Source organism: Aethalodelphis obliquidens, unplaced genomic scaffold, assembly GCF_003676395.1.
Source record: "Aethalodelphis obliquidens isolate GAN/ISIS:26980383/991018 unplaced genomic scaffold, ASM367639v1 scaffold25, whole genome shotgun sequence".
In the NCBI taxonomy this organism is placed as follows: domain Eukaryota; kingdom Metazoa; phylum Chordata; class Mammalia; order Artiodactyla; family Delphinidae; genus Aethalodelphis; species Aethalodelphis obliquidens.
The window spans coordinates 21,485,361-21,497,598 of record NW_020837969.1 but is presented as its reverse complement, the minus strand read 5'-3'; the positions used below and the strand labels follow the sequence as shown (position 1 = coordinate 21,497,598).

Sequence of the window (12,238 nt, the reverse complement as noted above, 5' to 3'; positions counted from 1 at the left end):
ATGGGATGCCCGCACACTGGGGCAGGAAACAAATTCCTGTTGCTTTGTTTCATTTGCTCCAACCTCAGAATCCTAGGTTTTCTGGTCCTCCCAAGACTCATCCATCAGTAGATCTCCCACAGATATGCAGATGGCAGGCTGGCAGGTGCCCACATGTAGGGCACTGTCGTCGCTGTGATTTCAGGCTATGCTTGAGCCCCAGGACAGCACTAGCTTTTGAAGCTGCTTGTTTAATGTTGCATGCTATTTGATTTGGGTTCCCATCGGGCCTAGCTCACTGTTGCTCTGGGTAGTGTTTGCCCATCAGGCAAGTGTATTTTTTAATCTTCTGATCTTTGACTTATCCTTCTGGGGCAAGGGGAGAGGCCACTCATTCCTTTTATTCTTTCTCTTTCCCTCCAGGGTCATGGGTCCTGGAATCTGAAGCCCTTTCTAACTTCTGACCAGTCTGTAGAATTTTCTTAACTAATTCATTTTTACTCAACTTTCTTATTATTCACAGGGCTTCCCTTCATCAGCTGTGCCCAGGTTCCCTAGCGGGGAAGACTATGTTTTTTCTGCATAATTAGTGCAATCATTTATTTTGTGCAATGCTTTACTGTTTAGAATTTCACATACATTCTCTTATATAACAGTAACAACACTGCGATGAGACCCTTACTACGATAGCTATTTTCTAACAGGATATGCATACACAGGAAGTGTATACTATCAAGATTTAAATATTTAAAAGGAGAGAGCTAGGAAAAACCCAATCTTATTGCACACTCTGCGCCTAATCAAGATCCTCTCTGATTTCAGCCCCACAGATAATTGGGTGTCTCTGTCTTTCCTAAGTTGAATGTTCTATAGCTGCAGAGATACTCCAGACATTTCTCCCCTCTGGCTTCAACGCGCTTTATTTATATTTGTAAAATCTCACAGCAGAAACGCCACTGTCCCCTCAGTCATATCAATCTCTGCTCTTTCTGTGTGCTACCACCGAACTGTACACAGGCTGGCTTGCTCAGTGTATGCCTGGTACTGGGCTAAGTGGCTTTACATGGAAGATTTCATTGAGTCTGTACAACTCTGATGTAGGTACCACGCACATCCAGATTTTACAGATGTGGAAACTGAGGATGTAAATAACTTAAGATCATACAGCTAAGAAAGTGGCAGGGCTGGAATTCAAACATCCATCTCTAAACAGGAAAGTTAAGAGAATAAATCCTAAGAATTCTTATCAGGAGAAATGTTTTCCCCTTTTTTCTTTTCTTCTTTCTTTTCTTTTTACTATATCTACTTGAAAAGACGGATGTTAGCTGAACCTATTGTGGTCATCAATTCACAATATATGTAAATCATGCTGTATGCCTTAAACTTATACAGTGACGTGTGTCAATTATTTCTCAATCAAACTAGAACCTCCCCCCACACACACACAAATATCTACCTGTCTGACCCCTGCGCCTGAGTTCTTCATCTCTATATGCCACTGCCTTTTTGTCCATACGTTGGCTTCCTCCAAAGGCTTCTAGACTGTTGAGGACAAGTGCCATGACTTCTATATTTTGCACCTAAGACTAGTGCCTGGAATATAAGTGGCCCTCAATAGATACTTGTTGAATGAATGGATGGATGAATGAATGAGTATGCTCTGGGGCATTTTCGAAAATGTAATTTTCAGGTATCAAGTGAATATCATTGCTTGAGATGCCCAGTGGGCTGAATAGTATGTTGGCTCAGAACTGTGAACTCTCCTCTAGTTTCCTGAGAGATGAGGTTGTTTTCGGCAGCCTGGGTGTGGTCGTTTCCCAACCCATGTCTTGTTTTTCTTCCTGTTGAGTGAGAACAGATATACTAGCCATGTGTATCATGAGGACATTATGAAAAAAACTGGGGGAATCCTAGGAATAAAAAGTTTTAAACAAACTAAAGGTATTTAAAATATGTATCACATGTGGATTGACTTGTAGAAAAGGAGTTTTCTTTTTTTTTTTTGCAAGCAGTCATGATCATAATAATTGGGGAATCATTACATACTTGAAAATATGGAAGAAAAACTGTGATGAATATCATGTTTTATATTTCTTTAAACTCTTCCTCATCTCAATTTTGCTTTTAAAATAACATGGTTTCAGTTGTTTTAGTCTGCTTGAACGAGCCAACTTTGGAGAAAAAAAGACTTCTCTCTTTTTCATGGTTCTTCTATTTGCAATCCCCGTCTCATGGTGCTGTCAGCTCCCTGGGTACCTGTAAAGGTTGTAATTATTTAATTATCTGGATAATTAGTTGGATTTTTGTCTTAACGTGTTTGCACCTTCTTGAAGAAAAAAATCATTCATTTCTTCCAAAATGGTTCAAAGAATAGGTCTGTAAGGTACAGAAATGAAAGGTAAAACTCTGAATGAATTTATGATATAATTCCAACTCAGAGAAATCAAGGAAAAACTTAATCCTCTAGCTTTCCTATAGATTTTCCTCCACTGGTGTTTGACTTCTTAGTTTCCAGAAAAGGTGCCTTCTGTGTGCAAACGGACTTCTGAGAGAATTATTTCCAGCCAGTTCTCAGGTTAATACTGAAGGCAAAGAAAATGCCTGGACTTACACATGTTGGCAACATAGCTTGGAACCAGATTTATGAGGCTCTTTCCCACCTTCTACAGCTTCCTAGTGAGCGGTTCTCAGCTGCATCTGAATCGCCCGGGGATCTTTAAACTTTCTGACCCCCAGCCCCGCGCTGAGATTCTGATTTAGTTTTACTAATGTGTGATGTGGGAATCAAATTTTTAAAAAGCTTCTCAGGGGATTATAGTGTAGAGCTGAGAGAGAGTCTCTATACAGGAATTTCATGATAACAGAAAAATTTGCCAATGAAAAAACAAAGGGGTGGGAGTTGTCACTGACTGTCACTATAGAAAAGCAACATATGAAACGAGAATCAAGTGGAGTCTCTGTCCCAGCCCACCTCATGCTGGTCGCCTAGGTCCCACCACTTAAAGTCTGGCCTGGGCCAGCAGCAATAGCATCATCCGGAAGTTTGCTAGAAATGCAAAATCTCAACCCCCATCCCGGATCTATCGAAGCAGAGTCTGCATTTCATCAAGAGCCCCAAGTGATTCATCCGCACCTTGAAGTTTGAGAAGCCTGACCTAGATAGCCATGGGCGGGGGGGAAGAACAGAACAACGACCGTGGAGAAACATCTATTGGGGTCATACAAAGGCCAAGTGAGGCTCTTGTCCAGCTGGCACATCTTCAGAATGACTCTTGATTCCCAATATTCTCCCAGAAAGTCTCCTGACCCCAGGGAACTTTCCATGAATGGTGCTTTCCCTGCCACCCAGCTTACTTTTCCTTAAAATGGTGGTTGCAACATGTTTGCTGGTGGTGATGGTGGTTGGTTCAATTAGGCTCACCCTCACCATACCTGATTTCTAACTGTGTATTATATATATTTATATAACTATTCTCTACCACCTTGACACTGGAACTGGCAATGCATTTTTTTCAAGAGGGAGGACATATAGGAAATAGAATGAACTCCCAAAGTGATGGGAGGTATTTATGAGTCCTATCTCCAGAGGAAATGGCTAACATGAAAAAGGGGTAAAATGTGCAACGTTTACCCTGGTAAACACTAATAATCCATGAATTGTTACAAAAGAAATGGGTACTTCTAAAGAAAGTATAAAACCTGCAAGGAAATTTAGAAATAACATATGCCCACCCTATACTTCATTTTACATCAACATTGATTCTAAGATACACCATAAATTCAAAAGTGGGGTGGGGCAGAAGAGAAAAACTCTAAATCATGTGTAGAAATTGATTAAAGGCCAAATTGATTAAAGGCAATATAGATTAAGGCAAACTGATTTATAAAATGCTGACTTTTTTTTAAAGTATGCTTTAGAATTAAGTACCAAGTAAGCTTTAAATGTGATGGATCACTGCTTAACTTATATCTGTTTTTCTTTACTAGGATCCAGTAGAAAGCTCACTCGGAATCATTTTAATAGGGTTAAAATCTTTTGGAAACTTTTTTTTCCAACTATTGCTTTGTTTATATTGACTTTGACTTCAGTATTTGGGGCTTTAGAGTGGTTCTAGAATAAAAGCCTGTGACCTTCAACTTCAAGTGAGATGGTATGACTTGAGTCAAACAGTACATGACAATTTGGGATGGAGGGAGGGACTCTATTCAGAGGCTGTAACTGTCCTGTCTTCATTTTTAAAAATTAATAGCTAATATTTATTGAGCCCTTATCACGTGCCAGCACAAGCATCTTCCTATTTAATCTTCACAGTAAACTAATGAGTTAGGTTCCATTACTTTTTTCACATTACAGCTGAATAAATGAGGCTCAGAGAGTTTAATTAAATCATCCAAATATGTTTTACGGGCTTCCCTGGTGGCGCAGTGGTTGAGAGTCCGCCTGCCGATGCAGGGGACATGGGTTCGTGCCCCGATCCGGGAAGATCCCACATGCCGCGGAGCGGCTGGGCCCGTGAGCCATGGCCGCTGAGCCTGCGCGTCCGGAGCCTGGGCTCCGCAACGGGAGAGGCCACAACAGTGAGAGGCCCGCGTACCGCAAAAAAAAAAAAACAAATAAAACAAAAAAACACAAATATGTTTTACAAGGCCGCAAGTGAAAACAAATACATAAACAAAAACCAGTCCTTTGTTTTCCAACTATCCTGTTAGTCTTGGTCACGTTCATGTGTACCTGGAATTCGCTAGCCAGTATTGCCAGCTTCTGAAGACAATCAAGATTCATTCCACTTTCCTAAACTAGGCAATGTCTATCTTTTCATAGCACTAGGTACTCTAAAGTAATGCTAATTAAAATTAAGCCAGAGGACTTCCCTGGTAGCGCAGTGGTTAAGAATCCGCCTGCCAATGCAGGGGACACGGGTTAGAGCCCTGGCCGGGGAAGATCCCACATGCCGTGGAGCAACTAAGTCCGTGTGCCACAAACTGAGCCTGCGCTCTAGAGCCCACGTGCAACAACTACTGAGCCCGCATGCCACAACTACTGAAGCCCATGTGCCTAGAGACCGTGCTCCGCAATAAGAGAAGCCACCGCGATGAGATGCCCACGCACCGCAACGAAGAGCAGCCCCCACTCACCGCAACTAGAGAAAAGCCGGCGCACAGCAACAAAGACCCAACACAGCCAAAAAAAAGAAAAAAAAAAAAATTGAGCCAGAAGTTCCAGCTTCAATAATGATAATGTGTCTTATTTCATAATTAAACTTAGGATGCAAACACTTGGACAGTTAACTCTTCCCAAATGTAAAATAGCAACTATTTTAAAACACTAATTTCTACACAGTTGGTCTTACTTTCGGAGGGCCCTGCATCAAGCCTAACTTTTGAGAAGATACATTTGACTTAGATTTCTAGAGACTGATTTTCTTCCCTCAACTCATAGGTCAGTTGATAAGGAAACAGTTAAATCAATTATAGTTTGACACTAAATTACCCTCATTATATTAAGAGAATAAAGTGATGGCATCAGCTTGTGTAGATAAAAGAGAGGATATACTGGGTCTAATTCTTGTGGACATCGGCCACAGAGTTGAGAGGAAGGAGTAGATCGCGTATCTGATTGACCCACACGGAGGCGGAAAGGAGTCTGATCCTCTAGGGAACATGATAAACCAGGACCAAGCCACGTAAGTGCTAAACTTGGCTTCTCACCTAAGAATAACAGCATTGTGGTGATGACGGCTGATGAAATAATTTAACAAAATAGAAGCACATATGAATCAGATATTTTCGTAGAGATCCCAGGATTTCTGCCTTGAAGGCAAAATGATCATGTTAGAGTGATTTCCCCCATGCTTTCTTTGTTTATGGCTTATTTACTTAAGCAAATAAATTAACTTTAGTAATTAACTTTAGGAAACTTCCAGTTTCCTTAGGAAATCACTAGAAACCTCATCTCCTCTAAAAAGCAAGCCCAGAGATTCAGATTTTATATCAAAATTTATTTTTAAACCTTAGGGATTGACATTATTATCTACCTTCTGAGCTGAGTCTAAAATTGTCAGGGAATGAGATTAAATATGGCTACTAAAGATAAAGTAACAGAACCATTGAACACACTTCATTCACGGACTTGGGATCACAAATAAGGCAGAACGGGAGGATACTCATTTTCCGCCTTGTTCTGTTTCCGTTTTTTGACAGTATTCAACTAGCTGAGCAGTTCTATTAATAGAGGAAAGTGGCACCATTTTAGGAAATACAATAGAAATGAACATAGGAACAATAGGGGACAGGTGCCAGATGGGGACACACAGGCAGTCCTGTGAGTCTTCCATCAAGTATTCATGAAGGTCTGGGATCCCAAGGACACATCTAACAGTAACAGTCACATGGTTCAGAGCCAATGAGGAGATGTCCTGGAGAAATGATTGTCTACAAAAAACTGCCAACACCTAAGTATAAATTAAATATAATCCCGACCAAGCGTTCCCTGTCATTAATCACTGCGCAACGTCACACCCATGACCTCCGGGCTGCATTAAACTCCAGGAAACATTCCTGGCTCTGTTCTAAAGGCCTTGTGTCTGGGCCAGGAGGCTGTGGGAAATAATCAGATTCTGCCCAGAGGACTGGAGCAGGTCTGCTAGTCCCCCACTGTGGCCCCTTCAAGCCCCAGGAAGTGAGACATTTCCATGAGTTCTGGATCTGAAGATGCCTAAGTCATTTGACTGGTTTGCCATGTCGTCTCCGTGCTCTCAGTTTACAAGGAGTGCACGAACACTGCAGAGAGAATTTCCTGAGAAAATGAGACTCAGGCATGCTGCTTGAAGAACCAGAGTCTAAAGAATCCCAAAATACCATGTAGAAATCATAATATTGGCTGCTTCTGGGCTAGTATTCCACCCACAGCTTTAGCTTACACCCAAAGTGTTTGCAGATCATTATCAGAGACCTTCAAGAATCCATAATCACACGTTGCGGCAGATCATAACATTTACTTCAGGGAAAAAATGGTGCCAAAGTCCCAGCCCAGAAGTTTTCTATCTCAAGCTCACTGAGTGACTTCATGTTCTCTTTTCTTTTAATTAAGCAAAAACAGACTCACAGATACGGAGAACAAACCAATGGTTACCAGTGGGGGAAGGAGTTGGGGGAGGGGAAAAATAGGTGAAGGGGCAAGAGGTACAAATTACTAGGTATAAAATAAATAGGCTACACGGATGTAATGTACAGCACAGGGAATATAGTCAATATTTTATAACAACTTTGTATGGAGTATAATCTATAAAAATATTCAACTATGATGTTGTACACCTGAAACTAATATAATATTATAAGTCAACTATATTTCAATTAAAAACTAAGGTTATTCCCCAGTCAGAGCTGTTGCTTGGGTTCCTACTTCACCATGCTTCTGACTCTGAGTTTTCACATAATGGCATTGTCGACCAATATAAAACTGAATAAGCCATAACTTGAACTCAAGACCTAAATTCTGGTTCTCACCTCAGGCTCTGATTAGCATTCCACTTGGCACCTGGCTAGTTGTCCTGACCCCTGGCACACAATATTATTTTCATGTGCTCTGTTCTTAGGCTGGCTTTGATGTTTGGCTGCTGCCACACCTGGTAGTGACCTAGGGCAGGTTTTCACTGAGTTCCACTCTGTAGCTGGTGCTGGAGGAAGCATAAATTCATTGTACGTAGTTCAGAATGCTTAGTGAAGGATTAAGCATATCCTATCGTGCACTCCTGCAGATGCCAGTGCAGACTGTCTAATCATATTCCTCACCCACCAATGAGGGTTGGATGTTGGCCAGTAAAGTGGTCAGAATTCCTGGGACCAAAGACTGTAGTGGATGGTCCTCAGTGAAAGGAAGGAGTTCACAGAAACCCAGGAGTGAGCAAAGCAGGGAAACTTTGCAAATGCACTAAATCCTAAGTAGCTGAGCATCACTTGAAGTGGCATCCACTCCAAGGTCAGAGGTGACGTTTCAGAGCCAGTAAGGAAGGACTAGACAATGGCAAAAGCCAGTTTTAGGAGTAAAAATAGAAACACATATAAAGTGTTTCAGGAAAATTCTTAGTCTGTAAGCACTCAAAATGGTAGCTCTGAGCTGAATGGTTAAAGTAATGAGTTCTAGATAGTTCCTCTACCTGTAGCCCTGTAGTCATGATCCTATGAAAAGCTTATTATTTTTTTCTGCCTATCTGCTTTCCTTGCCAGGACATGGGTAGCTGAACATCAAGATTAGAAACAAACGTTTGAGGGTCAGATTGCCTAGATTTGAATCTCAGCCCTGCCATTCGCCAGTTGCCTGCCTTGGGCAAGGTAACCTGTCTGAGTCTTACCTTCCAGGGTAGTAAAACGCAACTCATAGGGATGTTGTCAAAGTTCAATGAGACACTTTGTGACAAGTCGCCATCACAGTGCCATATCAAAACAGGAAATTGACATTGCTACAGTGTGCTGTGTGAGTTCTATGCCACTTTTTATCCCAAGTGTACATTCCTGTAACCACCTTCACAATCAAGTTACAGAATTATTGCATCACCACAAAGATCCCCCTCAGGCACACCCTTCGCCTCCCCCACTCCGTCCCTAACGCTTGGCAACCACTAATTGGTTCTCCATCTTTATACATTTTTCGTGTTGAAAATGCTATATAAATGCTATATAAATCAAATTATACAGTACGTGACCTTTTGAAATTGGATTTTTTTTTTGCTCAGCATAATGTCCTTGAAATCCATTCACGTTGTTACATGCATCAATAGTTCATCCTCAGTAATATTTCATGGTATGGATGTACCACAGTTTAACCTATTAAAGGACATTTTGGTTGTTTCCAGTTTTTAGCCATATAGACAAAGCTGCTATCAACATACATGTACAGATTATTGTGTGGCCATATGTATTCATGTCTCCTGAATAAATGCCCAGAGTGTGATTGCTGGGTTGAATGATAAGTGGTATATTTAGTTTTTAAGGAAACAGCCAAACTGATTTCCAAAGTGACTGCATCATTTTACATTCCCATTAACAATATATGAGAAATCCAATTTCTTCTCATCATCACTAGCATTTGATATCATCACTATTCCCAAGGTCCAAGGAAGAGGGACAGTAATCGAGGGCAATTCTGAAGCAGGAAATGTTCATGACACAGACCTGCACTGACTTGGTTCTGCCCAGGAGGCTATTTTCTCTGCTGTAATCGCAAAAACAAGAGGTCCCCGAATGGCTGACCATCTGCTGCCCTGCTTGTCACTGGGAATAAGAAGGAGCTCTGGAGGACAGTTTTTCTCTGTATTATTGGCACTGGGACTGATTTTCCAGATCAGAGACTTTGGAGAGAGCTTGTCTATAATCTAAAATATCTCGTGCGCCACTTTGTTCTCTGCTTGGACACTTACTTTAAGGATTCTATTTGCAAAGTTAGATTTCTGCTCAGCGGATATGTTTTTGTAAGAGATTCTGAATCAATGACTCCTTTAATGTACTTTGATTACCTAATCTCTAGGCTGTCTTTCACCTTTTTCATCAGTTAGGGGATCCTTGGAGCTGAACTGAGAGAATCAGATCTCCCGAGAGCCTCAAACCTGGTCTACAGATGGATAGGATATTTGGGAACTAACAAGAGCAAGTACGCATTCCAGCTTCCCTCCCTACAAAGAAGATACCTGATGGGTGTTTGAACACTGAATAGAATGAAAAAGAGAAAAGCAAAGGGATCAACCGTCTCAGAACTCTGTTCCTTTTACGAGGTCTTCCTCAGCTTGCTTCATTTGGTTGCTTTTTATAGTTTTGATACTCCAAGGTCAAGGTTGATGGCTACACCACCCTCCCAGCCTCTTGGGCTGGACACCTTGGAGTCCTTTTTCTCCTCACTCTTCCTTGCCCTCCACATACGATGATGCTGCCACTCCTGGGCTCTCACACCATCCTTTCTCGTGCCCAGTAACACCTCCCTTGTTTAGACCTTTACTTCTCCTCACCTAGAATGTTACAGTTGACCTTAACTGATTTCTCTGCCTCCAACCCATCTATCCCATATATTTACGCTCAATTATTTCACCTAATGTACGGCTCAAATCACTGCATCTCCACGCTCAAAAATCTTCAGCAGTTTACTGTCACTTATGGAATTAAGCACAAACTTTACTCTGAATCTGCTTTCCAGCTTCTTCTTCGATTAATCCCCCATATGGGCTCCATGGCCTGACTACTGCCATGCTTGTTGAACTCTGGGCCTTGGCTAATAATATTCCCATTTTTGGAGAACCATTCATTTCTGTTCACTTCATCCTTCAATGCCCATTCCAATGTTAACTCTTAAGAAGTCCTCCCTCAGTTTCCAGTTAAATGTATTCTCTTCCTCCTATAAGCCACCTTAGCACATTAAAAAATATTTTTATGCTCCTTACTTTCTGTTTGATATTATAGTGGAGTCTATACTCGTCCTATTCCCATTATTAGACTGTAAACTTCTTGAAGGACAAAGCCAAGTTTTACTTATCTTTGTTAGCCTTTCTATATTTTATATATTATTTAGCCCATAGTGGTTATTAAATAAATATTTGTTGGCTTGAATTCAATTCCAACTATTTAAAACCTGTACTCATACTATTTGAGTTAGGATTGGTTACTATAGTTTAGCCTGGACTGAGGTTTTTAAAAGTATCAACTGACCTCTTTCAGATAACTGGGCTCCATCTTCAGGTTGTATAATACATGAAAAGTGAGGAGAAAGGCAGGGAGGTAGAACAGATGTTCTTTAATATTCTTCAGACTATTATACTCTTATCATGGCTTCAGTTAAACAGACGCTGTACTTCCCTAGGGAATAGAATATAGAAACTAAGAGAACTGGGGACTTTAGAAATTGGGAGGTTGCTGGCAGGAGTGGAGTGAGGAGGCTTCTGCAAGATGACTCTAGAGCCATCCTGCATCTGTGGCTGAGTAGCTATCATGGCCTCACTAACCCAATTTGAAGTCATGACTGCTTTTTCTCTGGTGAACTTTCCATAAAATACTTTTTTTTTGCTGTGTGCTAATATTTAGTAGTTGTTCTTGTCCAACGTCAGGCTGTCTAGACTTTATTGAGAGAACCAAGGAAAGGGCATTTTTGCCTAAGTCTGAACCAGGGGTTTAGCAGAAGAAGAGCTGTGTTTTATGATAGTGGGAGGGACTGAAATTCTTAAGGGAAAAAATTAACTTCTGTAGGCAGAGGGGTAGGGACAGTAGGGTACATCTCCCTCTGTTTACTTGGAGATTTCCTTCTGGAGTTCTTCTCTGATGAAACTGTGGAGTGTTACATGACTGTTTTAAACAAGAAAGCTGGTTCCTGTCCAAGATGCTCAATAAATATTCACTGATTGATTGCTGATAAACGTCCTTGACTATTCCAAATGGATGAGCTCTGCTTGAAGTGAGAGCCATATGGAACTTTCATCCAAGATGACTACTGGCCTTACTGCAGCCTGGAAACAATCCTAAATTACAGTTGTTCTTTTTGTTTTGATAAACCATGGGCTGCCAACATCTTTGAAGCCAAGGCCTGGCTTCCTTGACTGCACACTAAACACTTCATTTAAATGTGGGGGCATTCTAAACCTGATGAGAAAGGCTGCATCAATTTTCATGTTTCCACAGACCTCCAATGATGCATCCTTCATTTATCCACAATTGTTGTCCAGTTTTCCCACTATGCTTGGCTTCCTCTCCTTCCATTGTGAAGAGAAGACTGTGAGGTAGGAGGGCACTTAAACCAAGATGTTCACTGGAGACTTTGAGGAACAGGGGATTTTACTGAGTCCTTAGCGGGAAACTGCAGTCCTAGGGGAGAGAGCAGGAGGAGGACCCAGGCCAGAGAGGTTACCTCTCCTCACTCTTTTTGGACAGGCCTGGAGGTTGCAGCCTTTTGGTTTCAGGAATCAAGTCTGGGCTCTAATGAGGACAGCGATGTTGGGACAACTTGTTTTTAAGACAAGATTTTTCATGCCTCTTTGGGAAGAAGCCAATGAAGAGGAATCACCTTCAGTTGGTTTCCTCTTCTCTGATTTCAGATTGTAATGAACTTTTTGAAACTAAACACAAACATAGTAAAAAGGGTAGAATATACTGATAAACATTTTAAAGATAAAACTTGCAATCCCACCATGCACAGATAGATGCCATATTTATATCTGCTTGGGGAAAATATCGAGAAGGATATTTTATACATATTATAATTTTATATTTTATATATATAATATAT

General features: G+C 41.1%; 1 long non-coding RNA gene across 1 annotated transcript in view; it reads right to left on the bottom strand.

Moving 5' to 3' along the window:
- Positions 1-1,436: 1,436 nt before the first annotated feature.
- LOC113628811 (uncharacterized) overlaps positions 1,437-12,238 on the bottom strand; it is a 169,887-nt gene continuing 159,085 nt past the window's right edge. The window contains exon 8 of the long non-coding RNA XR_003436255.1: positions 1,437-2,235. This is a non-coding gene — a long non-coding RNA (uncharacterized LOC113628811). The remainder of the gene's footprint in view (positions 2,236-12,238) is intronic.